Genomic DNA, 26,084 nt, shown 5'->3' with positions numbered 1-26,084 from the left:
TAACATGGGTGCTGGAATTGGTTGGTAGATTACAGTGTGTATGGCTTTTATTGTACAAGATAACACCCTAAACAAAAAAGGTTTGACACTGTAATCTAAAATTGAATTTTATCATTCAGAGAGGGAAGTAAGTGAGGTATGAATTACTTATAGATTAAAAAGAAAATATGCAAAGGAAAGTTCCTTATCAGTATCTTATGTTCAGTGCATTTGAGTAAGTCAGGGTCTTTAAAAACAAAAAAGATTAAATAAAATCGTGACTCTTTATTCAATAAAGTAGGTAAAATAAATAAAAGCCAGTGTGGAGAAATGGAACATTGTGTCTCCCAGCTTCAGAATGTTTCTTATATCTTACTAATACAACAGATATGTCGAATAAAGACATTATTTATACCATTAAACCCATTAGGTCAATTGGTTTGGTCATGAGGAAGGCAGAGGACTGTTGAGGAATTTGAGAATGGACTTTCGAAATAAAGAAAGAAGAAAGTTGTCACAGGAAAATTGGTCATAAGGTGCTAAATGCAGGGATGGTTAATAGAGGAATAAGGAGAATGGAAAGATGAAACTATATAAATAGTAATCATTTTGAATAAACTATTTGATTTTTTATTTTAAGGATTGCTAAAGCAGTTAATTATTATTGTTTTGCGTTACTTTGGAAAATCAAATGAGTTTTTCCATTTTGAAAAAAAAAAATTCGGAAAATCTCTCGCATTATTTTATTGATGAAACGTAAAATATTAAAATTATAATGAATTGTATTGATCACTGCTAGGACATCTGCTATGCGGGTTAGGTAGGTGAACCCCTTGTGGGTGTTTTTCCCATTTGATACTTCTGTTGTGTTAGCTGTCTTTTATGCTCCAGATATGTTGTGCCCACTTGCAGCCACCAGTGACATGATACAGTAATCAAGATCCATTATTATTAGAGGCTGATTTTTGATAAACATATTTGGGACAATCATGGTAACTATAATATAAGTTTGGCAAATATTTTTTATTTATTCACTACTGATAAGGGTTATCTAAACAAGTAACAGTTTTATTTGACGAAATTAAACCAACTCTTGAAAATATTTCTTTTACAGTTTTGTGTATGAAGTGATATATAAGCTTCTTGTTCATTGGCTTAACATATTTCTGTAGCAAGGCCTCTGTAATTTTCTTTCGCCAATTATGTTTATAAATAACTGCCTCTCTCCACATCAAAAAGGTTCCAGGAAAACGCTAATTCTCTTCTTTAGCATAGGTCTTTTTCCATGTATAATCCTCGAAATTGTAAAAAATTGTTTTCGGTTTACGCCTGCAAGACTTGTTGGAAGAACATTGTTACAAGGCACAAAATAGTTTTTTCCTACCTTTATTGACCGCCACCCAGACTATCTTCCTACAATATACTTCATACCGTCCAACATGAATCAACACACACGGGTTTACCAAGATATAAAAAAGGAGTCTGATATAATTGATCTTAAAGTCTGATCTACTGCCAAAATCCTTTAAAAAAAAGTACCGCCTTCCATTTGGAATTTCGGAGTTAAAAACACTGGAGAAGGTTAGAAAACCAACAGTACCCTCAAAAAGTGCCGGGTTATTAAGTTAACATTATTTCATTCTCAAATAAACTGCAACTTTTTTTTGTTTTTTTAAACTTAGGAAATCAGAAAAATAAAATTATTGGAAATTTTCTTTAACGTCATGGAACGTTTTGTGTTTCTGTCCGACTGAAGTATTCGTATTTTGTGAGTTCTTCGACATTTTATTTAGAGTATCAATATGAAAAAAATAAAATATCATTTCTAAGTTGAAACTGATAGAAGCTGCAATGCTGCCAACAACTCTATTTAGTTTTGTATTTACAATCATATCTTATATAATGTTTTTGAATGAAGAGGGCGCTCACGAAAATTTCTTTCAGTAGTAGTCTATGATTACACTTTTTCTCTAAAGAGGGTTAAAACCACCCACTGATGTACTAGCATATGTGAAGAAACCCAGTATACATTTATACATAAGGGAATAAACTAAACATTTTTTTTTACAAATAAATTTCAGATTCACTGATTCTGTGTATGATACAGAGGTGTATAATCTAAATTACAATTATTTACTTTATTATAAAATTGTACTTTATTTGAAATATTTAGATCTAAAACGTTAACTTTTATTTCAACACATTTTGATGATTACAATATTCTATGCTGTTTCGAGTGTGTAGAACGTATATGATAAATGTAGAGAGAAACTATGTGTTTAGGACTCATTATATCAAAACCTTTAAATCAAATTAATAAATAAATATACTGGGTAGTTTCTCTACATCCTGTATATTATCATTATGTCATTATGATCAAATTTACTGGTTGTATTTTTTATACAGTTGTAAATATCAATAAATAAATAAAATAAAAAAAAATAAATAAATAAAGATGCGCGAGAATTTTCTTAGGTTCTTGTCTTTGTTGTCTTATTTTTATTTTAGGAGTAGGAAATGGAATTTGATTGAGTGAAATCTTTGTAATCAAATGAAATATCTGTTTTATTCATCGATTTTATGATTGTATGATGCAAATAATGTAGACTGAATTTTCTAAATAACGAAATAATTGGGTGGATGGTACTACCTGATTTGGTTATATTCCGTCTTTTATCAGTGTTCGGTTTTCATCCAACCTTTATTCTAATTTCCCTGGAATATTTCTTCGGAAATTCCTGACCAAATGTATATACATATAGATAGTTAAAGAGATAAATTATTTCCTAAAGGCCCACACTCTTCCTGTACTGGTATCCATCCCCCTCCTCTCACTTGTCACACAATAGAAATTATTAAATAATAAGTAACTGAAAATAAAAAAATTAATAATAATATAAAAAGCAGGGTATACCTCATGAAATGTATATACGTATTGAAAGAAATGAATTGAAAAAATATTGTTTGGAGGAATGTATCAGTATGTTATACTGATTAATAATGAATAATAATATGGAAGAGGAAAATTAAATAAGTCAAAAAACTATTTTTATTTTAAAGTATGAAGAAGATGGTGAGGGTTGCGGCCTAGCTGTTGTAACTGTCAACCTATCGTCTTGAACTGCCCTATTTATTTATTTATTTATTTTAGGTTTTAGAAATAATTCTTTTTACACCATATATTTGCCATAAAGATTTGCCGATACCACCAATCACACACATCTACCCCAATAACGCCCGTCCAAATCCAAATCTACCAGATCAGTTATGCTGCAATCCTCCCCCCTACGTTTCGGTCTACCCCTCTGATGTTACCTGACCTGTACCATGTCATTAAAATTTTAAGGATCTGTTCGTTACTAAGCTTTATAACCTTAAACGCTCATCTTAACCACTGTAATGATATAACCTTAATTATTCATAACCGGGACAGTAACTCTATTCAGCATTGTGTGGGCTTCTAAATGTTTCCGGTTTAGTGTAAGAGGCCACCTTTTCGAAAAGAAGGAAATATGATAAGAATGAACAGTAGGAAAGACGATAGTTCTGTAAATTCTTACTTTTAAGTTTCCGGACAGTAACAAGTATTTCCCACCTTTAACCTCGCTCATAAATTTCGGGTTTCCTGGTTACCGCAGAACCTTAATATTTTAACCTTTCTACCTATTCCAATCTCTGCCTATTTACTCCAAGATCTACATCGCCAAAATTGTTCCCATTTCTACTATTAAGGATATATTTTATTTTATCCGTATTTATTTTGGGACCTAGTTTCTTCCTAGATTTTATCAATGTAGTTGTATTTAGTTCTATAGTTTCCTCCAATACGGGTATTTTACCACTCAACGTTAAACCCTTTTCGGTAGGAATCACATTTCAAACCCGACCGGACCTCAAACCTCTCAGATTAATGATTTCCGATTGGAACTCTTAATTGTTTCGGTCATGCACATCCGTACGAGATTTACTATCTTCTTTAGTATTCATTGTAAAATCAAAATATACAGCTTCTGGCGGTCAATAAAGTCGTATGCCTTTTGGAAATCTATATAAAGCTGATGAACTACCCCGTTCTATTCCAACTTTTTGTAATGAAACAATTGATTAATAGTTGAATGAATTCGCCTAAAACCACATTAGTAATCTCCGGTAATTCCTTCAGCGTGTTTCGTGATTCGATAGTTAAGATTTGTCGACGTAAATATTTTAAAACATATAGGAAGGTGTGAGATTCCTGGATAGTTATTACTAGGGATAGAATTTTTATGTGCTAAAAAATTCGAAATATGTACATAAATATGTGCTAATAAATTGTCAAATATTTAAAAAAATATGTATTTATAAATTTTGTATTATTCAACAATATAAATTACTAATTAATTAGTAATTTTATAACTTAAAAAAAGTTACATAAATATGTATTTATTATATATTATATGAATTATATTTTAAAGAAATTAATGTACTTCCCTTCCTTTAACGAGCTCTCCTCTGGCCAGCGAACCTCTTAAAGCGCCACTATATAACTTGTATCCCTTAAATCGTCCAATAAACCCTATAAACCTTTAACCCTACAAACTATTTTAACACACCAAGTGATTTTAAAATTCTTACATCCCACGTCCCTATACTTAAATCTAACTATATTTTTTTCAGTGACAAGGAGAGTGAGATAAAAAAAAAGATTTACATGATTTTATTTTTTTATGCAGAGAATTCCATTATCTTTCAAATGAGTGACTATTACGTTCCAGGAGATGTATGGTTTCAGAATTATCAGAAAAATTAATTTTTTTAAAAGTATTAGAAACAATTTTTTACAAACCATTTAGAATCTGATTTTTTTAAACTAAGCCTTATTGCACATCTACAGAATAAGGGGGGTGATCATTAATAATTTCAACTTGATAGGACGTATTTAATGAGAAGGGGAGAGTAACACTTTACGATTGATTCTAGTTGATTTGTTCTACCGCACCTAAAGTATCTATACTTTAAAAAAATCAGTCCATTTTTAGTTTTATACTCTTGGATATTAAATATTTTTAAATAATAAACCGTATGATAATGATTTGTAGTGTTTTATTAATTAAACTTATTACGTCAGGCTTTGGATTGTTTGGGTTGTGATGAAACAGTTATGAAGTGTTGTTAATCAACCGTATATTAATATGAGGAGAAGAAGAAGGAGAAGGAGGGTAGGGTTAGCAAATAAACACAAATAAAAAAAAAAATATTTATTTGTGTTGACGTTTCGTCCTAAATTTCAGGTCTTCATCTGGACTAAAAACAAAACAAAAAAGAGATAACAACCATCACTCAGAGAAACATAAAAATAAAAGAAAATAATAAAGAAACAAATTTGTAAATATACATAACAATGAATTAAGTAGAAAGTAGTTGATTAATAACAATAGAAGTAGATAGCAGTAGATTGATAAGAATAGAAGATGAAATTTAATATTATAGAAGTAAGAATTATATAAAATAAATTAATGAAAATTAAAAAAACAGAAAGAGTTGAAGAAACAAAGAGATAAAGACAGTGAAAGGTGCACAATAAAAAAAGTATTTTTCATTCTTTTATTTTATTTCCCATTCTCCATGTTTCTTCTCCCTAGTTTATTCTTTTTTCATTTTTATCTTAGCTTATTTTTTTCTTATCTATTTATATAACTGTAAAAATGTTTTACTCATCTATATAACTTTCTTTCCCATTGTATCATATTTTTTCTTTCATACATTTCATTATGCTAAGTCCATTATTCATCATTTACATTTTCTTCCGCATCTTTCATTATCTTTATTTTTTCAATTCTTACTATTTTCATAAATTATATTGTATAATTGTTACTTCTATAATATTATATTTCATCTTCTATTGTTATTAATCGACTGCTTTTTATTTAATTCATTGTTATGTACATTCCCAAATTTGTTTGTTTATTATTTTCCTTTATTTTTACGTTTATCTGACTTATGGTTATCTCTTTTTGGTTTTTTTAGCCCTGATGAAGACCTAAAATTCAGGTCGAAATGTTGGGACAAATAAATAAGTTTTTGTTTATTTGCTGACCGCGCACCCGACCTCATGAAATAGAAATAGTATGGCTATCGTATTTTTTTTTTTCTTTAGCATTGTTCATTTTTATTTGGTGTTAGACGATGACGTCGACTTCATCTTTACTCACAACTCATGGACATCGGGCCTGTTGAGTTTGTTGATTAAAGGAAGGGCCAAGCATTGAATGAATAATGAACGCTTGGCCCACACGCAAGCCTTCCGGGGGCTAGGTGTGTTCAAAATGATTTATTTTCTTCTTAAAGCGTGTCTCGAAGAAATTTCCGAAAACCTTGTGACTTCGCAAAATGTTTTCGAGGTAAATTTATTTTCATTTGGCTCTCTTCAACCCCTTTCGTTTATAGCAGTCAAAATAGAAATAAAAAATACGAAAGCCAAACAAACCCTAATCATAAAAAATAATTCTTGTTGATCGTATATTATTGAAAGAGCGTTCATTTGAAATGATAGCTTTATTGGTAGTTAAGTAAACTTATTTTTTTGTTGGTGTAATTTTTCTTTATACTCAACAACAGCTACATCGAAAGATACACTTCGTGAAAACAATTTTTTTTATTGTTAGTTAGTAATTGAAATGCTCCAATTGATTATATTTGAAGGAGCGTTTAAAATGAAAGGATTGGTGGCCGTTAATTCTTTTGGTCTTATGAATTTCTTTTATAATCAACAACGCCTATATCAAGACGATATACTAACTGAAAAGATATTGTTTACATTTTTTTTTTCTTAAATCAGTAAAGATATCTCGAAAAAGTATAGAATGAGAAACCAACAGACATCTTCTATAGTATAAAAATCGGATAACTCTTATCATATTATCATTGTTATTAGGTCATAAGTCTTAAGTATCTACCCGCTATGAGTTACCATGACAACAAGCTTATGTTTTCACTATATAGACGAGGCTTTAGTTAGTCTTTTGTCAATTGTTTTTTGTTATACACATTACGTTAAACTCAACCACCCCTACCGGATCCGAAAGCAAACATCCATGGGAAACAGACTATCCATGATAAAAAGTGTATAGTGGGATTGTCGAGGAATAATTCACCACGAGCTGTTGAAGTCAAATTTAACGATTACTGCGGATTGATAGGTTCAGCAGTTTCAAAGAGTGCAAGAGAAACTTCATGAAACCCGTCCTCCACTCGTCAATCGCAGAAACGTCATTCTTTTACACGACAGTAATAAAAAGCGCAATGAAATAATAGTCGATTCAGATAAAGTTTTTTTACCTTATATGTACATTGAGTTGAAGAACAAAATCTATCGTATTATTATTGTAAATATATAACATATTTCATTATATCGTATCATTGTAGTATATAAATTATTATATCTTAGGATTATGTATATGTATATATTTTTTTAAATATCTATTGAAATTTACAACTGTATATTATATAATTCATTCAGTAAATTTGATCTTAGTTAAAATGGAGTGTTACAGGCGTATAGAGCAACTACCCATTGGTAGCACTCTAATGACATTTTACATTAGCAGGTCTCGTGGCCACCTTCTTTTCAGGCGCCTCGGAGGATTGTCAGGAATTGAAGAGGATGCAAGGTTAGAAACGAGGGGGTTTGAGTGGTTAGGGAGTTTGTAATGGATGGAGTGATATCTGGTTCGTGCTAGATCGGTTTCATAGGGAACATTAAGGTCTTTATGTATGATTTTATTTGTAACAAACTAAGGAGCATTGAGTATTTTACGAAGGATTTTAGATTGTAAGGATTGGATACGAGAGGAATGCGAAGGTTTAGTGGAGCCTCAAAGCTCAACTCCGTATGTCCAGATTGGCCTTATTACAGTCATGTAGATCAGTCTTTTGTAATTTGTTAGAAGTTTAGACCGTTTGTCTAGTAAGTGCTGTAATGTATATTTAAAATTCATCATTTTGTCCTTTAAGAATTAATAATTAAAAACACAAATTGTTGAATTTTTATTTATTTTGAGTTAAAAAGTATCAACGTACAAGGGGTTTTCAACTACCATTGAATCCGAAATGAAATATGAATCATTGATCTTTCTACAAATTGACATCTTAAGTTTTATTTAGTTTATAATAGTAAGAAACAATTTTTTTTCTTTCCGTATAATATACATATCATTATTTCAACCCCGTGCATTATGGTAAAATATTACAAAATAGATTAGAAAGAGTACAACTTAAAGCAAATTTAATTGTGATCAAGGTCTTGTCAAAATTATTTTCTTTTGGCTCACAGATCGTACATGACGAAGATTTTGTTTTCTGGAGTGATTTTCAATGATTGTACAACTCACCTTTATTATGAAATTTCTGTTTTTTTACTCAAAATAAATAAAATATTTTTGTTTGTCTGTTTTCTTCTTAGTAACTAATTATTTGTAAAGCATAAAAAGTTTACACAATGCTAAGATATAATAATTAATATATTACATAATGATGATATGGGAAAGTTTCTGGTTTTTAAACCTGAGGAAGACATCTACTTACAAAATATTTGTTTTGTTATTATTTTTATTTTTTACTTATTCAGGATGTTCTCACTGGCTTAGGTAAAAAATCAATTATTTTAATTAAATAAAATTGTGCTCATAGACTCTGCAGGTCGTAGTCGAAATCCTTTTCAATATTTCATTAAACTATGGTCCAAATTAATAAATAGAATGAACTAAGATCATAAACCCTATCCTCTCATCTTTTTAAGTAAACTACTGCGGTTGATTAAAAAGGATAAATCACACCAAGGAATGCTGACAATATTTTTTATTCTATTATAATTCAAATATATATTTCAAATATTATTTCCGATGAAATTATAAAAATATTTTAGGTAACTGTTCTTTTATCAAGATTAGAAAAAAGAAAGACTTTCCACCGCCAAGAAAAAATGTAGTTTTTTTTCCTTGTATCGTGCATTAGATTAGTATCAGATGATATTAGAATATTAAAGAGTATAACATTTTAACAATTTACCATAATTTTTTTTAGTTAAGGACCACCTCGTCAACATCCATATCAGGTAAAAGACGCTCAAACATCGTCAACCCCTGGTGGCAAAAAATTATTCTCTAAATTTGCAATTTGTTAACTTTTTTTTTCCATTTTAAACGCTAGTTCGCTAGCTGGGAAGTAGTTATACAAGCAGAACCGAAAAATACAATAACATCACTATTAGAGTTTTTATACATTAAAATTCAAAGAAATTTCTTCAAGCATATCAGCTACTGGTGTAAAAAAAATGGATGTGCAAAAAAAAAAAAAAAAAAAAAAAAAAACTAACTAACCTACAGACATTTCAATTAAAAGTACTAAGAGTTATCAGCACTGCTCCCCCTACATCAGTAAAAAAGATCGAACATAAAGACTTACAAACTCCATACATAAAATAAATTGTTAAGTCATTATATAAACGGATTCACGATCAACTTACCATACAGTCAAACCTTCTAGTTCAACACGAGGCTTACCTGACATTTAGGAAGGAGCTGAAATAGAGTTGTCCTAAATTTCAAGATTTTCAAATTCCAACTTTTAATAGAGAGGTATCATTGGATGATATTTACCTTCATACCTTCCTGACATTTTTTTAAATCTAAAATTCTTTACAGTTAGAAGTTAAACAAAATAAAAAAAAAAAAATATTATAAATTGCAAAGAGAAAAAGTGAATTTCCCCACGCAGATTTCAAAAAATAATCTGCTATCAAGAAATTATTGAAGAACTTGCTCAGCGAATGTGCTACTACATAAATTACAATAAAAATAAATTGAAACAAATAAGATGCTGCTGACAAAGTCCATACGTACAACTATTAAATCATTACACAAAGGCCTTTAAAACAAATACACTCAAACCATCTAAAATTGAAGAAATATCATTACGAGACACAAGTTGAACCTCTCTGAAGGACTTGGAACAGAGATCTAAACTAATTTTGAAATTTCAATTAAAAAGTCATGCTGAATATTATTGTACGAGTTTTTTAAATGAGTGTTTTTACAAACATTGTAAGAAGTGACAAAAAATTAGAATAAATAGAATAAAGAAAGTAAGAAATAATAATAAAAAAAAAAAATTCAATAAAAAAGGGACCGGTTAAGTTAAGAAAATATAGAAACAGATGAATAGGAAACTAATTAATAATAAATACAGTCATGTGTGATAGAATTGTTAAAATAGAACTAGAGTAATAAATGGTAAACCAATACTAACAAGAAATAGTATCAAATAAGGTAAAAAGGAAGGTGTAAATGGAAAACAGATAGGTAAAATAAATGCAAAACTAATAGTACAAGAGCCCAAGAGGAGAAAAAAGGCTGTTATTTCACCCCAAGTTTTGATTACTTTAATGAAAATTATGTATAATTACTAGTCAGAATTGATGAGTCTGCCAAGTATACATAGGGTGAATTAAAAATGGCGGCTTTTTAAAAACGTTAAAAATAATTAATTTTTCATTCGGAGCTCTGTATCTTTAAAACTACCAATAACAATAGAAAATCTTAGAGAACATCATTTAAAGTAATTTTGCTAAACTGTAAGCCCTAATGATGGTATTTATGTTCAATAGTTCTCGAGATATAGCTTTTGAAAAAGCAATATTTAATAAAAATGTTGTACAGAACATACTGAATGATCAGTAGTTAGTGAATTTATATTGAAAAATCTAAATCTCAAAAACCATTTGACGTGCAGACGTCTCTTAGCACTCAAATTAAAGCTAGTTTAATGGACTATGAAGTGGTTTATGACGTTTATCGTCGTTGGAGTAGTAGTTTTCAGATATCATAAAAACTACTATCCCTACGAAGATAAGTGTCATAAACTACTTTATAGTAAGTTAAATTTCCTTTATTCTGAGTGTTGGCAGACATATGTGCGTCTTATGGATCTAGAGATATAGTTTTTCAAATAACATAAAAACTGCTACGCCTACAAAGATAAACGTTATAAACTATTTTATAGTAAATTTAACTAGCTTTAATTTGAGTGCTAATAGACATCTGTACGCCCAGTGGTTTCTGAAATAAAGATTTTCATAAATCAAACTTATTGTCCAAACAACTATAAATCAATTTATTTTAGCAAATATCATGAAAACTACTATTAGGTAAAGGTCATAAACTACTTTATAGTTTAATTATTTAGCTTTAATTTGAGTTCTAATAAACATTTGTACGTTGAATGGTTAATGGGATATAGATTTCTTAAAATAGATTCACTAACCACTGATATTTCAATATATTTTTATGAAATGTTGCTTTTTAAAAGGCTATATCTGGAGAACTGTTGGTCGTAATTAGCTCTATTAGAGCTAATATTTCAGTAAATTTACTCTTCTTTAAATAATTTTATTTTAGATTTTCTAGTGTTGTTAGTAGTTTTAAGATATAGAGCTTCAAATGAAAAATTAATGAGTTTCTAAGGTTTTGAAACAGCTGCCATTTTGTATTCCTCCTAGCTATACTTGGCAGACTCATCAGTTTTGACTAGTAATTTATAGTTTTTATTTAATTAATAAATAATTGGGGTGAAATAACTTTTTTTTTTTCTTACCGGCTCTTGTACTATAAGGTACGGTGACAAGAAAGAGGGGAATAATATAAAAATAACTGATGAGATATACCTCATCCTGATCCAGGTAGACGACTGAAATTAGACAGGGAGATTTTTTCTGTAGGATTTTTTATTTTATTTGTATTTTTGTCCTAATTTTTTGTCACATTTTATATTGTTTGTATCTGGTTTTTCAAAGCCCTGACGACGCCGTGCAAAGTTGGGCAAAACGTTGGCTAACATGAAATAGTTTTTTACTATTTTGTATGTTTGTTGACCGCCACGCAGACTATCTTCCAACAATAGGGGCATTCATTATGTTGTGCTAAATGTTAAATGTTATAAGCATTGGATTGTGAGCAGTCCTATTTAAAGTCATGTTAAATGTTAAATGCATAAGAGATTCTAGCGAATTTTCTGAGCAACTTGCTTTATAACATTTCATTCATGTTATTGTTTACTTCTAAGTGTTTATTGAAATAATTTATTACAAAATGCCTAGATTTAGTGAAAAGTAGAAGTTGTGTGAAAGTTTGGCCACTGAGTGCCTTGTTGATCTTTTAACTTGTGAGGAAGAGAATCAATATTTGCTAATTGACAGCTGCCATTACATTATTACTATTATTATTATTATTATTATTATTGTAATCCATTGCTTTGTTAGATTTAAAAACATCCAAAACAATACTAATTCATAATAAAAACATAAACTACGAGCAATTAATCTAACACTATAACAAACAAAACGATGACGAGCTAAGCGGTCTGTTTCGTGACGTCATTCGTCATTTTACAGACCTACTAACAGACTCTCAGCCATGTTACATGTTATATCGTTTAAACATGGTAAAAGAAGGAAATATTTCTCCATTTAACATAAGTTTTCTATTAAATAAATCAAAAATTTGTATCTTTTATTGTCTCAATACTTTTTATTTTTCACCAGTCCAACGTTTCGGCCATTTTAGCCTTCCTCAAGGACATCTTCAATTATAATTTCTTCCTCACATCAATAAATGGTTTGTTATATGGTAGTGAATTTGTTGTGGATAATCTTATATAAGAAGAATTAAATATTAATGATTTTAAATTTTAAAAAATAGGCTTTTTAACTTATAATAAAGGAAATGACCTGGGCAGAATAACTTGCAAAAGTAACTTTAAATTAATGTGAGGAAGAAATTATAATTGAAGATGTCCTTGAGGATGGCTAAAATGGCCGAAACGTTGGACTGGTGAAAAAGAAAAAAGTGTTGAGACAATAAAGGATACAAATTTTTGATTTATTTAATAAATAATTAACCTTGTCTCAAGACATTGAAATAATATTTTTTTATTTTATTTTCTAAACCTCTATATTTATATATATTAACAATTACAGATATATAATATAATACATGGTATATATACAAACTGAAATAATATAATTATAAGTTTTTTATTTAACACGCTTTAACATGTTAAACTAAAGAACATGAATACCCCTAATGTACTACATACGGCCAACTATTTTCTTCTAATATTTCGTTTTAACCGTACTTAGTTTACTAATAAATAATACGTTTTTTAATAAGTGGTTAGTTTTTTGTATTAAATTTTTTTTTTTTTCAACCTCTCAAAAATTGGCGCTCTGAGTGGACGCTAAGCCGGCCCCTTTGTAAATGAGGGCCCCGCAGAGACCCCTGGAGGCCACCAAGGCTACCAGAAGGGACACCCCTGGCGGTCGATTGGCTAGTGCTGCACCCCCTTGACAGATGGACGAACTATAGCCAAGAGAGGGCCAGTGTGATGGTGTACTCTGTGGGGTCTATCCGACAGCTTTTGTACTCCCTCAGGTCGCGGTCTTAGTGTTAGTGTACCTTATCCACCTGTTGTCAGTTCCGACCTTACCCAACCTCGCCCGCAAGGATATCCTCCTCTTGCTGGATGACACTGGCGCCCGTCTGGAAAAACCAAAGAGGTAGGCAGCAAATGAATCATTTCAGTTCATCATAGCATTTATTTTTATGCCCCATTAAAAATTAAATATCTAAATTTCATTGTGTAAAAATATTGTAGTAAGTAATATTATTAATAAGTAAACACTATTTTTTAAAAAATGTATTGGATTTTTATGATTAGTGTTTTGTAAATTAGTACTCCTTATTTCATTTTGATTATTTATATTTATATAGCTTTTTTTATTCCTTCTATCTATAAGTATCTAATTTAACGAAAACATTCGTACAAATGTTTTGTCGTTTAGGGAAGGATATATACTGGTTTTATTAGATTTTTTTTTCTATTTATACAGTTTGGCCGTCATTAATTGTGTTTATTTTAAATCAAATTAAGGTTTTATTAGTCCAATTATTAAAAAAAATTTTTTTTTCAAATTTATTTAAACGAAAAAATGAGTGATTAAAAACTTATTAATGTATTAAATAATATATTTTGATTAAATTTTTATTTCTTAAAAAAGATCTGTAAAGGGCAGAGGTCGATATAGCTTTCTTATCATTTCTACTAGGTAGATTGATTTCCAATAGCACATTAACTATAATTTTATAATAAAATGTATTGTATTAATTTAGGTTCATTAGTTATTTTGGTAGGTAGGTACATAATTTCCTTTACTTCAAGTGTTATATAAATAAAGGAATAAATTTTATTTTTAATTTGTCATATGAAAATAATATTTATGGTAGAATGAAATATGCGTGTTTAGAAAAAGATTTTGTGCATAGCAAAAGTAGTTGACTTAATCTGGTGAGTTTATAATACACCCGTTTTGTATTAGTTTCCAAATCCCCCTAAATATTTTGTTCAAATTTATTTAAGGTATGTTTGAAAAATAGATGTGATGAGGAAAATGCGTATACGCATGCGTAAAGGAAATGGTGGGTGGAATCTTATAAAATCGATATTAGACCAACTAGGTGCCAATCAGAATAATGTGTTCTTTAATGTCTGAAACGTAAAATTCAAGTGAAAATCGTCAATTCTGTTTGGACAATTTTATTTAATTTCCAAGGAAGCAAACAAATACGAAAAACCTACTTAAATAATTTTCATAATTACAATATATAAATATAAAAATATATATATATATTTTGTAACTTTATAAAATATTTGAGGAATATCGTATGGTCTAGGAAGAGTCTACTTTATTTGAAAATTGAAACTACTTTTTGTGAGGGATGAGATGCACTATCGAATGGTTATATCGTTTCCTGTAATCTTATATCACATTTTAGATAGTATATATATATTTTTTTCACCAAATGAATCAATTTTTGTGATGAAGAACAAGTATATCCAACGATTTTTAAACTTTTAAAAGACATTTTTCAATGTGAAATTTGATTACGTAATTATAACTGAAGCATTAAGGATCAATTCCCCCCGTGTTTTATGGGAATAAATTTATTATTTCCGTTGACTCTTAATTTTTTTTATTCAGTCACAGTAAATTTAAATTTAAATGCTACTTATCATTGATATTTTTAAGTTTCTGATTACTATTTGTCCGAGTAACAATATTTTGACCGCTCTAATAGAAATAAAAAGCGAACTAAGCTGATAAAGTTAGATCGACGAACTCTGTTTGGAAAAACGTTTTATTTAATTCAAAGTTAAGAATAGTGTTTAATTTGTGTAATAATTATATTTATTTTTATAATAAATAATATTTTTGGTACAACGTTTATTTTGTGAGACCTACAGTTTAAATAAATCGGAAAATGCTATTTACATTTTACTTGTATATAAAGCACCCGTTTCGTTCTAGTTGACTGACGTTTTGACACTTATCATTCACCATTATCGTTTGTTGCGATAATATTTTTTAATTGACAATGTAATGTTCAGTTTTATGGGTCTTAATATTGAGACTTTCAGTCTTAAAACATGAATGAAAATGTTTACGATGTTAAAGTGTAATTATTATGTTTTATATTCAATTATTAGTCACTTAACTTAATATCTACGTTATTCTCTTAATGAAACAAATTTACTTAAAATTCTTTCAACAATTTATGAAATCAGCGTTAAAAAAAAACAAAACAGTTACCATATTATACGACCGAACTCCTAATTTTGTTGCTGAATATTTGTGGCATCTTGAACTTTGACATTTTAAGACCCAGCAAGAATCAATCGTGAAACTCTAACCCTTGTTTAAACGGTATTGTTTGAAACTGAGATTTCAGCAGTTCTCTTAATGCTGAATCATTGTAATGGATTCCGAAGAGTTTTCTGATATTAAATTTTAATCATTATTGCCACATAGAAACAGAAAATGTTTTTATATTATGCCTAATTATTTTCAATTACTTCCTAAAAATGAACTGAAAAATCGGGATGATAGAACAATTAGTTAGAGGAGAAAAAATCTTAAATTTCCCAATAATTTTGACGTGATTTCCCAACTAGATTAAAAAGTTTTATTTTTGCTATTATGTTATGAAATATATTTGCACAAACTAAACCCGCTTATACAAGGAATCAACCAATTTTTTTTTTGTGCCTTATAAGCTGTATTGATAATTTTTCCTTTCGAAACAAGTTTTTCTTTCCCACCGGTCTTTATGCTATGCCTCTATGCCTATGAAGCTAAAATTATTTATGATAATTCCCTTTTGCTGTAGATATCTACATAAGCCGGGATAGATTATTTGGATTCTAAGTGGTTTATAAAAAATTATTTCTAATACTTTAAAACAAAATTCATATAACTCAATAATAATGGAAATCCTGGAAGATTATATCCACTAATTGGAAAAATAATGAAATTCTCTACGGTAATAATCTAAATGTGATCAGTATTAGATTTGTACTTTGGATCCATCTGTATTTTAGAATATAACCATCTGTAGTATAGAAAAGAATATAACCAATAACCACTTACTCACTGACTTATCGATTTCTGCGTCTCAAATATGTCAATAGTTTGTTTGTTGTTTGTTGCTGGGGCTTTAGGGCGTAAAACCCTGCGGTCATCAACGCCCATATATGTCAATAGTTATGAAGCTGAAATTATTTGTCAATTTTCTTCTTGTGCGATAAGGCTGGGTTTAAAAAACATGGGACTCTAAATGGTTAAAAAGAATTCTGGAACCTAAGAAAAAAGTTTTTCGAATAACTCGAAAACTATACATTTTAGCTGATCATTTAACAGATAATTTAATTTTTTTAGAAAGAGAAATGCTTTACTCAGCCATGCTGCCTAAATACATGAGGTTGCTACAATACTCAGCTTACCAATCAATCCATGATCTTACATATATACAATACATATATTTACATGATATTATAACAAATTTGTTTTTCCATACCTTTTCGTTTTACAATCAATATTCGTCAACACACTAAATACAAATATTTTATTTTATTGTTTTTTTAATTTAACAATATCATCCAATTTGACAATTTTATTTTCCCTATTTCACTTTCTCAGACCCCCCCCCCCAGTGATCCGCTTCCCACGTTCGATCCGTTAGACAAATTGAATGAGTTTTTCATTAACAGCAATGTAAAGTCAAACCAAAGACATAACAGTCATCGCAGTAGATCAATTTACAAAAAGAGACAAATACATTTTTAAAAACAAACTAATATATAGATTTAGAAGAAAACAAAAGTTAGTTAAAAGAAATACTTCAATGAATAGATAAATTAAAAGAAATAATTTAATGAATAAATAAGTTAAGGAATAATAGAAAAAAATCATTTAAATCGGGCTAGTATTGGGAAAGATGAAAACAGTTTTTTATTTTTCTTAACATATAAAAACAGATACCACGTATTCACTGACTTATTGATAACTGTATCTCAAAGACGACTATGGCTGTGAGGTTAACTTTTAAACTGGAAATTCTCCTTTTAAGGCTGGATTTCGGAATGTGGGAAAAAAATGTTTCTAAAACGAATACGTAGAGGGTTATTAAAACCATCCTTAAGACGGGATTACCACCTCGTTAATAAATTAAACTAATCTATTTCTTAGCAGTAAGATGTAAAGCTGCAAAAACCCTGAAATAGTCTCACAGCTCTCTAACGTTTCCGACCCCGAGACTTGTATTACTGGATTGAAGCTGGATAATCACCGAATTACGGTTCTTTCAATCATGAGAACGGGAAAATGAGAGGGATAAAGGTAATACTCGCTCTTGGTGCCAGAATGTAGAGGGCGGTATTTCATTAATTAGATTTTATTTTTAGGTTAAATAAAAAATATTGTTTCTGTTTTATTATTATAGGAAAATAGTCCGGTGACGGTCAATAAATGTATCAAAATAGTAAAAGAAAACTGTTTACTGTTTACCAAAGTTTCGCCCCATTTTACAGGGCTAAATGAAAAACAAGATACAAACATTGTAAGAATTAGATTTATTTTTTATTAATATACTTGTTTGAGAGTGGTTTAGTTTATTTAAAAACAATTTTGATCCTTTTTCTCAACTTTTAAAGTACTTTAAAATTAATTAACTTTAAAAAGTAGAGGAATCCTTGAAAATGACCTAGGTGGTCGAAACGTTGGAAGTTTAAAAAGAATAAAAGTAAAAGAATCCTTGAAAATGACCTAGGTGGTCGAAACGTTGGAAGTTTCAAAAGAATAAAGTTGAGAAAAAGGATCAAAATTGTTTTTGAATATTGTAAGAATTGACAAAACATTAAAATAAATATCCAGAGAAAATACAAAAATATGTAAAAAAAAAAAAATTGTTTGTTTCGTTTATAAAATATATTAAAGAAATAATTTAAGGAAGAATACATATAGGAAGACTTGAAACCAGTTACTAATAGATCTATTAGTAACTGGTTTCTTGTCCTTCTGTGTATTTTTGGTATATGTAGGTGGTCCTAAAGTGGACATTTGGACTATCCTATGGTGGTACGTACATATAGGAGGACTTGAAACCAGTTACTAATAGATCTATTAGTAACTGGTTTCTTGTCCTTCTGTGTATTCTTGGTATATGTAGTTGGTCCTAAAGTGGACATTTGGACTATCCTATGGTGGTACATATAGGAGGACTTGAAGCCAGTTACTAATAGATCTATTAGTAACTGGTTTCTTGTCCTTCTATATGTATTCTTCCTTACATTATTATTGTTATCCGCTTTTTTCTCGCTATTGTGGGTTGAATGTCTGAGGAGGGGGACCTAGAAGTCCAACCACCTTCAGATTTTGTTTATTTTCTTTTCTTTTTCAAATATTTAAAAATTGTCGCACTATACGTGCAGTGTCTAAGAGAACTGACTTGAGCCTCTCTTAGCACGTCTATAGGCACTCCCAGACCAAGCCTGCCACTGTTGATTTTGGTCTGAGACCATTCGTTGATATTATGAATGGAGTAGTTGGTAACACCTTCCAATTTATATATTTCTTTCAATTCTATCTCTAATTCCTGGTATTTCCTCAGTTTTTCTCCCACAGTGGAGCTTATATTATTATCGCTGGGGATCCCAACATCAATAAGTTCTTAGGTCTATATGAAGGATGTCTGGCTTATTATGGCGTTCTGTAAGGTCCGTAATTATTGATTCATCCTAATAGAGCTTGAAAGGACCTTTTTGGAGGAGTCTATTTGGGTGGTACTTGTAGTATGGGCTCTTATCTTCAATTAGGTTGTACTTCACAGCCAGAACCTGATGCAAAATTTTGGCCACATTGTTGTGCCTCTGCAGATATTCAGTACCAGCCAGCACTCCACATCCTCCAGTGATATGTTGGATTGATTCGAGCGTTACTGAGCATAATCGACACTTATCCGGTGTTGTTGCAATCGGTGTCTTTGAAAACATGTTTCCCATATGATCTCGTGGCAATTACTTGATCTTGAATAGTAACCACAAATCCCTCTGTCTCGGAGGATAGCCTTCCAGCTTTTATTATTGTTATTATTATTATCTTTTATATATTTTACAAACAAAACAACAAATTTTTATTTATTTTTTTTTTACACATATTCGTATTTTTTCTGTATATTTATTTTAATGTTTTATAAATTCTTACAATGTTTCTATCTTGTTTTTCATTTAGCCCTGACGAAGCCCTGCAACGTTGGTTAACAATAAATAGTTTTATTTTACTATTTTGATACCTTTATTGACCGTCACCAGGACTATCTTCCTACAATCTACTCGTACTTCATACTATCAACTATCTTCTTCCTATACAATTTTTTTTATCGTCTTGGCCTAAATTCATTCAATGAAATGAATTGATGATATTTATTTTTAAATATGTATCCAAAAATACTTTGATAAATCGTTATTTATTCGGGAATGAACGAAGGGGGAGTAAAATTGAGCTCAGCCTCCCGTGTATAAAATCCTACTTTCTGGTCATGCTTCATCAGGATAACTTGAAAAAATATTCATTGAAGCAGATATATATATAGAAATTATAGTAAAGCTATTTGATAGTTGGGCTATTAAAAAAAAGGTTTATTAACATCATTTATAAGCTTATTAGTATTTTGTGGTGTCAATAACCCTGAAAAATAAGCAACTATTACTATTTGTATTTAATCGTTAAAGCAGCAATTGATTGCTGTAATAATTTTTGTTATGATTTTTACTAAAACAAGGGGGAATTAATTCTTCAAAAAAAGAAAAAATACAATTATTTCAAAATAAACTCCTGAGAATTGCAGTAGATACCTCTTGGTTTGTAAGAAATAGCCAATTGCATCGGGAGCTATAAATGGAATCAATAGAAGACTTCATCAAAAAAACGGTTCATAAAATTCCACTCCCAGTTACTGACTGTTAAAGTAGCAGTGACTTACAACTTGGGAAATCCAACCTCATCTCGAAGACTGAAGCCTAGGGTACTGTAGGACATCCTGTTATTAATTCTATATTTATCTATTATATTGTTGATATTACTACAATTTTCTTGATATTTTCTCTTAGCCTTTTTCTTAAATTAACTCCTCCCCCCACCATTAGAAATCAATTATTTATGTTATTAAATCTATAAATTTCATTGTTTTTGTTATTAACTTTTCTTTTTCTCTCTTCATAAGAATTATTATTTTTATCAATTTGTTTTAGTTTATTTTTATTTATATATATTTTGTGTTTATAATTCACAATCCATCAATATTTATGGCGTTGTAAATAGTTAGGGGTGGGTGTCTTTTGCACGAGACTATAACCCCCTCTCCCCCCCCAATAATCAATTGTAAAACAAACAAAAAATATCTGTATTATTAACCATATAAGGCCAAGGTGGGCAAGCATTCCAATTAATTAATCATTAATATTATTATTGATTAATTAATTAATCAAATATTTTATACAAAACTTTCCCACTTCCTTTAGCCTTTAGTTGTACCATGACTTCGGTCAGTTTTACTTTAAAGGGACCCCTAAAGGTTTAGTGCATGACAGTCATCATTCAAAAGCTAGATTGACTTAAATCACGAATACCCTACGCAATCAGTAATGAAGGTTTAATAGAAGATACCGACCGAAGAATATTGTACAATTTCTCTTTCGATTCGTGATTAACAGAAATCTTGATCGGCCATTATTTTGGCTGAATAAAGTGAAACACACGATATTAAGGAAGCAGTTTTAGCCTCCCCTCCACTTCAAATTTTTTTTTCAGTGAGTGCACTCATAGATTCCTTCTTTTGATTTGATATTAGTGCTTTAATTTGTTAATAGGTAACTCCGTTTTGAACCCTTATTGGTCGTATAATAGTACTTCGTCGCTTTATAATAGTACGTATAATAGTACTTCGTCGGTCTTATGTCACGTGGGAGCTGACAAAGCGAAGCATGTCGAAACTCTCTGATTTTAAGTTTTTGGGTTCCAGGCTGGATTTGTTTTTGGGGTCCAGGCTGGATTTGTTTTTTGGGCCTGGGCTGATACAATTTAAAATTTTGGGCAAATATTTAAGAACAATGTTTTTGCAGCTATCCTAATTACATTTCGTAAGGTTAATATGTTGCGATAGTTCACTGTCAAGGCTTATACATATGTCAGTTAATGCAACTATTAGCCCACTTGCATTGCTAGTACTATTAACAATCACGCTATTTCCAGTCCGACAGTAATACTGCCTTGGTTATTAATGCTATCATGATTGTGACTATCAAGTAGTTATGCAATGGTTGTGGCTAACACTTTTGCAAGAACGATATAAGGTGTACGATAGTTCACTGTCACTGGAGTAAACATGTGATTGTTAAAGTAGCAGTTACTTGACTGACTTTACTTGTACTATTAACGATTACCTTTAGGTACCTAATGCGACATTACTGTAACTACTGTACGAAGTATGGCAACGTTTATGTTTGTGATAAAAAGAAAAAACGATAGATTTAATTGTTAGCTTGAGTTATTTAAAAAAAAAATTCTCATTTTAGACGACTATCATTTTTATTTCATTGGTACTTGGAGTTAAACTTTATTCTTTCGAAATGTAACGTGACTGGAATCCGTGACAGAGCGATTCATCTAAGTGCCCGGAACCGGTTCTGGAGAACGCTATTCCTAAGAACAAAATTGCGACACAATCATTTCTTCTTTCCTTCTCTGTTCCGTTCTCTCTGTCTCATCATCTCACTACTCCCTTTCTCCTATCACTCTCAGCCTCGGCCCGCTTTTGTATTTCCAGAAGACTCGGGATTACAGAGACTGCCATAGTAAAGTTAAAGATTTTGATATGTACTGCAGAGTAAAGTTGTTCTTATTTATACATAAAATTATTGTTGTCTTGAGGCTGGGCTTGTTTATATATATTGAGATAATATCTTCGAGTATTTATTGACATTTCTGAAAACTTGCTTGAAAAGATTGCTAATTACAATAATGTCCAAACCTTGATTATTTTGTTTAGCTGGTGTCTTATAACAAGTTGCATTGATAAAGTGTCCATACATCGCACCATATTATTTATTTATTGATAAATATTACAGTCTGTCACAACCTTGGGGAATGAGTAATAGTGATAAATAAACACATTCATCCCAAAATTAAAAAAAAAAGTAAAAAAAATAAAATAAATAAATGAAATTTCTACATATCAACAGAAAAATAAATAAAATGAACATAACCGAACTATACATGAAGAAATAATAAATAAATAAAATTATCATAACCAAACTAGGATATTGTAAAATAAATTATAAATATGAATAAGAGGGCCAGGGTTGCGGTCAAAGAAGAACAAAAATAGTTAATAACTATTTATTTTCCGACGTTTCGTTTTTCTCAAAATTCTGTAATAGCTATCAACTTGAACAGCCATGATGAAGCTCTACAAAGTAGGGCGAAACGTTCTAGTTTGAACTCAGTCCTGACCATCCTCTTCATATTTGAAATTATACTGTCAATTATTTATATGTATAAAATAAATTATGTACAATATTATAATCTCGACCTGAGGATCCCCGAGCCCACTCTATTTTTCACGCATGCGAGGTAGAGCAGGGCCCTTCGAGATCCCAGCGTAGTTCTCTCACTGTGTCACATAGCCAGTGGAGGCTGAGTAAGTGCGTTAAAGCCGCAATCACTCTTACCTTATTTTAATAATTTCAATGATTTCATCTTATGAGCACAGATATATTCCCTCCACCTAACACCGTTAAGTCCAAATGTACTGTTATATATAAATAAGGCGAGATTATGAATTTTTCGTAATATCTTAATTCACCAACGATGTTCGGATGAATTTAATGTAGGAAAATATCTGATGATTTCAGCTATCTATTTTGTAACAGTAAAAATTTTGAGTTTTTACTTTCACTTTAAAATTTTAATTAGTAAAAATGAATTCCTTAATTTTAATTTATGGCAGGAGTATGCCAAAATAGTAAAATCGATTTTACTCTTTTTTATGGTTTGCCAAAATTACCAACGATTTTTACATTTTATTCCAGCTAGATACTACACGGTCCCTATTAAAGTAGTCTGCTACGATTTAAATGACGAATTCTTTAAAATATTCCTCTAAGGCACCTTAAATTTTGTTTATTTGAAATAATTAACCATATAAAATTGTAGTATTGAAAAATGAATAAATATAAATTATGAAAGGATTTTACTTTAGGAGATAAGGACAAAAAAATGTTTTATTCCTGAAAGTAAGATTTGTAATATACCATATTATTGTTTAAATACGTAAATCTTATCCAATTTTAGTCTCAAAATAATTTTTATTCTTTATAAGTCGGACGTTTCGGCCCATGTGGCCATCCTTAAGGACATTCTTAATACAATTTTAAAACCACATCATTTAAAAAGAAAACAACTTCGTGCAGGCTATTCTGCCCAGGTCATTAATTTCTATCCACAATTACCCTACTTTGTCAATTCTTAACATTAAATTAAAAATTAAAACTTTTTATCTCAGTCAACCTTCTCTATAATTTAATTAAGTTTATTAATATTACTATTATTAAGTTTATATTTGCTTTATTATTACGTTTATTGATATTGGCTTATTTAAGACCATCTTGTAATAATTGTAATTTAAGACGTGTAAATCCCTAGTTTATACCTGTTATAATATTTTTGTTTAAATAAATACCGTATTATGTTCCGTGAGGAGTAGCGTGGCTCAGTGGTAAGGAACTGTGCAACTAACTCCATGGGCCTGGATTGGAATCCGGCTGTGACAGATAATCAATTATTCAGTAACTGTAGTCGTGAGTCGACCTAGTGGGTTTGGGAGCTTTCCAGGATCTATTCAGTCTCATGAAATGGATACCACTAATTCAAAAAATCGGGCGGTCGAGCCTGATTCATGTCAAATCACCTCCTTGCACAACCGCTGCTCTAGAAACATTACAGATTTATATACCGTTAGGAAGCCAAATATTTTAGAAAAGGTAAATATATAAAGGTCATGGAATGACTAGAAACACATAAATAAAAGGCCTGTTTCTCTGGCGCGCGTTTGCGAGCAATTCATCCTAGGAAGTAAATTTTAGTAAACTGTATATCAATAGTTTTACAAATGAAAAATTTTACTACGAGAAAAAGTATTAAAAGTACTTTTGGGAAGAGAAAATTGTTTTTTTCCTTCTCGATTACGTTCAATTTGGACTTATATACTCGTTAGAAGAAAACTTATATTTTTTTGAGAGCTGGAATTGTTTTGAAGTAAGCCGTGATGTACATTTTGAGTAGGATGGTCTGCCATCATGTGCAAATGAGATCGTTTCGTCAGCGAAATTATCGGTGAAAGTTTTAGGTGTGGGTTAGGTCCGCTATTTACGACCGTTATTTATTACCTTGTTGAAACCTGCAATTTCTGATTTTCTACGAATTATCAGCAATCAAAATTCATTAGAATTTATGAAGTATAATTTAAATACAACCTTATTAAAATAATTTGTACCATGTTTGCTTAGTAAAAGTCTATCCACTTCTGTAATTACTTGGTAGCAATTATAAAACATATGTTGGTCAGTGTATATCCACTTTTTCTCAACTACTTCAGAAATGGTTCATTTCTACCCCACTATGGTAGAACCAAAAGGAGGGTAACTTGTTGAACATTGAGTCATAACCTCATTTAAAAATACATATTATTATTTGAACAAATGGCACAACCGATTTTCAAGTTTGATAGCTTAAATTATTTAGTTTTCCTTGAAATTGCAGCATTGGAGACTATATGATCCTTAGCAAAATAGCACATACTATTAGTTTTGTATGTACTGCTTAAAATTAATCCTTTTTTTAATATTTAAAATGTAACAAAAAATGTAACAGGACTAAAGAATTAAAATATAAAATAAAATACGCCAAAACAAGTTGAGAAATATAAATATGAATACGAAAATCTAGTTAGAAAATATATGTAAAAAAAAAATTATTTAAAATTAAGCTTATGAATAAAGTGAGAAAGAAAATATACGAAATTAATGAAATATGTAAGTAAAATAACATAAATTACAGAATGATTAGAAAATCAACAATATAAAAACATAAATAGTGTTGAATTAAAATGTATAGTCCATATTAGTATTGTAAGATGATAAAGCATGTGTGAGAATGAGAAATATTAAAATTAATTAAGAGGAAAGTACAAAAAAAAAAAATTAAATACATATGAAAATCTAGAAAGTAAATATATGTGCAACATGAAAATTATTTAAAGTGTGAAAAAGAAAACGTATATGTAATTAATGAAATATGTACGTAAAATAATAGGATTAAAGAAATAAAACATATAGTTTTATAAGCCAAAACTATAAAGAAATATGAATATGAATGAGAAGATCTAGTTAGTAAATATATGTAAAAAAAAAATATTTGGTTATTTATTTTTTTAAAATTATTTATTTAATGTAATTTACATCTGTACAAAATAATACAATAGGTAAATATGTAGTATGTTTCATATACACTTGAAAATCTTGGGAAGGAATAACCACCCATTGGTGGTACTTCAAACATTAATTCAAATTAGAAGGTCCCGTGGCCATCTTCTTTTCAGACGCCTCGGAGGATTATCAGGGATTGT

The 26,084-nt window shown here is 29.9% G+C and overlaps 1 protein-coding gene across 3 annotated transcripts in view; it reads left to right on the top strand.

Moving 5' to 3' along the window:
• The window catches only part of Ae2 (Anion exchanger 2), a 310,706-nt gene that overhangs the window by 58,201 nt on the left and 226,421 nt on the right, over nt 1-26,084 (top strand). Inside the window, exon 1 of one of the 3 annotated variants that reach the window (XM_067052715.1) lies at nt 13,405-13,567. The exons of the other annotated variants lie outside the window; for them this stretch is intronic. The gene's annotated coding sequence lies outside the window, so the exon portion shown is untranslated. Of the gene's footprint in view, nt 1-13,404; nt 13,568-26,084 lie in introns of those variants that run through there. 3 annotated transcript variants of the gene reach the window in all.

Source organism: Halyomorpha halys, unplaced genomic scaffold (assembly GCF_000696795.3).
Source record: "Halyomorpha halys isolate HHAL.00 unplaced genomic scaffold, Hhal_1.1 Scaffold87.1, whole genome shotgun sequence".
Taxonomy (NCBI): domain Eukaryota; kingdom Metazoa; phylum Arthropoda; class Insecta; order Hemiptera; family Pentatomidae; genus Halyomorpha; species Halyomorpha halys.
The sequence above is the reverse complement of the archived record's forward strand: the minus strand, read 5'-3'. Positions and strand labels throughout refer to the sequence as shown.